Source organism: Drosophila biarmipes, chromosome 2R (genome assembly GCF_025231255.1).
Source record: "Drosophila biarmipes strain raj3 chromosome 2R, RU_DBia_V1.1, whole genome shotgun sequence".
Classification (NCBI taxonomy): Eukaryota; Metazoa; Arthropoda; class Insecta; order Diptera; family Drosophilidae; genus Drosophila; species Drosophila biarmipes.
Genome location: NC_066615.1, coordinates 2549103 through 2554421, shown reverse-complemented (window position 1 = coordinate 2554421; position 5319 = coordinate 2549103). Strand labels below are relative to the sequence as shown.

General features: G+C 29.7%; 1 long non-coding RNA gene across 1 annotated transcript; it reads left to right on the top strand.

Annotated features, from left to right (window-relative positions):
• Window positions 1-3808: 3808 nt before the first annotated feature.
• LOC127011038 (uncharacterized) lies at window positions 3809-4956 on the top strand. Its single transcript, XR_007764055.1, has 3 exons — window positions 3809-4154; window positions 4521-4680; window positions 4763-4956. It is a non-coding gene; the product is annotated as an uncharacterized LOC127011038 (long non-coding RNA).
• The last annotated feature ends 363 nt before the right edge of the window (window positions 4957-5319 follow it).

Genomic DNA, 5319 nt, shown 5'->3' with positions numbered 1-5319 from the left:
TAAAAACCCATTCAAGTGTGCTCTACAAATGAATAATTTGGTTTGGAATCATTTGAAGGAAATGCAAATATATTTATCATATGTCAAAACGCAAGGCAATAAAATATATTGTATTGACGGATTGGTGCAAACCACTGAAGCAGTTTTCGGAATTGTTGAGGATGATGATGTACGCAAAGTAGTCCCCTTGTACGTAAAACATATGATATGTTTATTTAAACATGGACAAAAAAATATTGCAAGATATGATGTTAGTTATTTATATACCAATGGAGCCCTTGACTTAGGTCTTGGCTTGAGACGCAAGCCGGTATACATAAAATCAATATCTTTGAACACGTTTCAATAGATAATTTCATGAAAATGGGCGATAAAACATTAAAATCATCGAGAGTGGCGCTACTCAACCCGGTGACCCTAATAAATTCTGAAAAAGAAAAATAAGCTATTATGTCTACATACCATGATGAACCAAGGAGGTCATTCTGGCATTACCTTGGCCAAGGTCAAAAGACAAAAATGTCTAAAATGCCAGAAAGCGAAAATAACAACGCATACAAAGACACCATTAGCCACTACTGAAACACCACAAACAGCTTTCGACAGGATAATAACGATCGGTCCACTGCCTAAGTCTGAACTTACTTTAATCTGCGACTTAACAAAATACCTTGTAGCAATACCAATTCCAAATAAAAGTGCAATACCAATAGCCAAAGCTATATAGAAGATTTTATTCTGAAGTACAAGCCGATTAAATCAAGATCCAGTAGAAAATTTGTTTGCTTGCGTTCGCGCAAAGGTAGGGAACTGCAGAAACCCATCAGTTATAATATATAATACTTCCTGTCAAGCTGGACTCGATAATTTACGAGTCCAATGAAAGTAAGGTTGTAAGCAATGACGAAGGCACTGTTTCATATTCGGAAATCGTAAAGGAAAAGTATGACTTCTTCGATAGCTCCGCGGATGATTTTCTTTGCACGAATATACCCATTGAATTCAAGCTGTTATTTTGTAGGATATATTGCTAAGGGATCAAACTTCAAAAAATGTGATTCAATTATTTTAAAACAGCAAGAAGTGTTTAGTTTACCTTCCGAAATATTTATTGCAGAAAAAACTTTTTCCAACGATTCGGACTCCGAAAACTTAATTGCTCCGGCAGATATATTTTTTAATGTGTGTAAACTACATGTACAATAAAAAACAAGAAAATATAAAAAAATGTATAGAGAAGCAATGCGTAACGTGTACTCGAGAGAACGAATTTTCATCGTGGTTTGATGAACATGATGAGTGCTTTTTACATAAAATAAACATGTTAGATAAATTGATAAGAGTTTTGCTGTATAAATATTGCAAGTGGGAAGACTCTCCAGATAAATGTAAAGCTTATTGGTAGCTTAGCTAAATATGCTCAGTCATAAATAAAAATAAAAAAAAAAATATACAAAAATTAAAAAACAAACAAAAAAACTACAAAAAAATTTAAAAATCATACGAAACAACTAAAAAAATTTAGAAGACAAACAAAGCAACTAAAAAAAATTAAAAACCAAATAGAAAATTTTAAAAACTAAAAAAAACAAAAGCAAACAAAACAACTAAAAAAAAATTAAAAAACAAACAATAAAAGTAAAAAAAATTAAAACTCAAACAAATTAAATACAAAAAATAAATTTAAAAGAAACAATAAAACTACAACAAAATAAAAAAACAAACAAAAAACTGCAACAAAATTTAAAAAACAAACACAAAAATACAGCTAGAAAATTAAATAAAAAAAAATTAAATAACTAAAAAAAATAATAAAATACAGCTAAAAAAATACTGCTCCGCCTCAGAGTGGACTCGAACCTCGATCACATTATCCACGACCCACCAACTAACGCAATGCGCCACAGCCCTTTTTGAAATGATTTGCGCAAAGTGCCTTTTAGGTCGATTTCTTTGGGCAACATAATTCAAGAATCGACAAATGGGACAAAAATTGAATTTTATCTTGTCAGTGCAGTTCTCATTCCCAATATGCCTACATGTCCCATGTCCTCAAAGAAATAAAAAGAAATGGAAGGTTCAAGAAATATTCATACCCGTTACACATAGAGTAAATGGGTATACTAGATTCATCAGAAAGTAAGTAACAGGTTAAAGGAAACGTATCCGACCCCATAAATATATATTCTTGATCAGGATCACTAGCCGATTCGATCTAGCCATTTCCGTCTGTCCGTCCGTCCGCATTAACGCTGAGATCTCGGAAACTATGAGAGGCAAGCCCGCTCTAACGCCCACAATCCGTGAAAATCTGTAGCGCCTACAGTTTTAATGATAGAAGCAAAATTTTAACAGAAATGTGTTTTTCTCATCAATACCTATCGACCCCCCAAAAAAAAGGCCGCGCCCACTCTAACGCCCACAAATGGCCAAAACGTTAAATCTGTCTGCCGCCCACATAACATCTACTGAAAAAGCCGGTAGATATCTACATTATCCTTTTTCTCCCTTAAACTGAGTAACGGGTTTCTGATAGTCGAGGCACTCGACTATAGCGTTCTTCCTAGTTAAATTTTGGTTCGCTGCGGCTGCTGCACGAACACAGGCAAAGATTTTTCTGGGATTTTCTTAAAGTCTTTTATGTTTTTCGATTTCAGAGCAAACAGGAAAGAAGAATACTAAATTGAAAAAAATTCTGAAAAAGAAGTGTCAATAAAGACCTTGCATCTAAATAAATAAAAAAAAACTAAAAAAAAAAAATGAATACAAACAGACAATAATTTAAAACGTGAAAAATTATTTTATTATTTCTCTGACCGTTTCTTTGTTAGAGTCGTCCAATTTTTATAAAATTGAATTCGAAATTCTTTCAAATATTAAAAATGATATTCCCAATAGTATAAGATTACAAGACTTAAAAACACCGAATCTATAATTTTTTTATCGTTTCTATGAGCTATATGATATAGTCGTCCGATTTTGATAACATTGACATGGCTAGATCGAACTGGTACACTGTTAAAAAATGGAATAGTAAATTTAAATATCCACCTATTGAAGCCAAAATTTCATATTTCATATTTAAATTGAATACAAAAAGCATTGTATTAAATACGAAACATATTAAATTGCTTAGTTTAATATTATAAAAATATAAAAATCAATGAAGAGCATTTTAAATTTAAATATGGGTATATTTATCATAAAAAATATTGTATTTATCGTTAATATTTTCAGAATTTAAAAAATACGTATTTAAATTAAAAGTGTTTTCTTTTAGTTTTAAGTATTCAAATTATTTTATTTTAGAATTGTTTTATATTTAAAATAAATATGTTTGTAATAATAATATGAAATGTGTCAATTTGTCAGTGCTTTTCAATGTTTATATCAAATAAAAACATCTCAAAGAAAATATCTTTTATATTTATATACAAATTTATTAATTAAAATGTATTTTATTTTTATCATCACTTTTTAATATGTTTTATATTTAAATATAAGTTTCTGCCCTGTCCGTTTTAAAGTTGGGTAATATTTAAAATAAATATTGTAATTTTAAGCTGACTTCTTTTATAAAAATATTTTTCTCATAAACTATATACTCATTATACATTTTCAAAATCAAATTAATATACATTAAAGTAATCTGACATACATATGTAAATAAGAATGTAAATGGACAGAAAACAAACGTAGGCGCTTTGATATGTTTTGGCAGTTTTATTCTGTTCTATGCAACACACATTCATTCTTTCGTGTTTGCTTTGATCAATGACTCTTCTTCTTCTTAACCACTTCACGACGCGTGCCATTGAAAAGTTGCAGGCGAAGAAGTTGGACGTGTTGGGCCTTTAATAAGGCGAAGTCGGCATAAAAATATAATATTCAATGTGTGGGCAGCAACTATCAAAGCCAAAAAGGACAATTGATAGCGCTAGAAAAATCGATGTGAAGTGTCTTTAAATAAATCGCTTGCGATATCATAATTGCAGAAAAAGTATAGTGAAAACAGCCTAAACATAAAAATATACATACAACGTTAAATTAAAATTATTAAACTAAAGTTATTACGTAGATTTCGAAGAATTTAACAAATTAGCGCGCGTCGTCACACCCATACATATGCACATAGTGGATAAAAGGAAATCTAAGTAAAGTGTAGTTTGTATTAATTATTAAGTGACTTCAAGTTTTCGGTTCTTAGAAACATTGAAGAGCATCTACACACTTATACATAAATATATCACAGCGTGCGTTTACCGTTGCTTGGTCGCCAACAAAGTTGAGCGTCGAAGTAAAGTTAGAAACTTTGCTAAAAAGCTTTAACTTAGAGGCGAAAAATTGAATAAAACCCATCTTCCTGGGCGTAAGGATGTAAAAACTATGGATAGAGCTGAGTTTTTAAAAGCATGGCCAAAATATGCTGAATAGCGGGCGCCGGATTTGCTAATTTATAATTTTAGTCAGACTACATTCCGATTTTTATTAATTTTATGTGCTCTTTTGATTTCTTCCAGATTCAAATAGATTTTAAACTTTTGTTCCCCGGTAGAGAGGACGCATTGTCCGGTAAATGGGAAAATTTTAAGGAAAAAATATCTTTTTACTATGAATCAAATATTCATAGCCCTAGCTGCAGGGAACTGCTTAAAACTTCAACCAAAGCGGAGAATATTGGTAATTTTATATTTTGCTTGAATTTTTGCTCTTTAAAATGAAATATCTAATTTTCCTTTTTATCTTATTATTTATATCACAGATTCGTCAGATTTTATTTTCACTATTCTGTTACCGTCGGTGCTACCATCGAATACCTGAGTTTCATCAAAAACATCAAGGACTAGGACAAAAAATATTTTCTACTCGTATACAGAAATCTGTAAAATAATTATAAGTGTAATTGTATTATATGTATCTTCCAGCAAACCATTATGAAAAATAAATGTTTAAATAAAATCAAAAAATAAAAATAAAATTTGTGCACTAATTTTTTTTGGTGTACCAATAATTTTTGAATACTTATCATATTTAATATTAAAATTGGCATATTAAAATTAAATATGGGTAGTATTAAATTTTAATATGACTTATATTGAACTTTAACATTTCGTTTATTCATTTCACTATTAAAATGTTAGAATTTAATATGGTTTCTGTTTATATTGAACACGTGCACTATTTATTTTAAATTTTTAAATTTGAAATCAAATAGTCATTGTATTGAATAGAAATATGCATTGTATTTAATTTAAATATGTTTTATATTTAACTTAAATATTTAAAGTACTGAAATCTATTCCGAAAATATTTAAATTT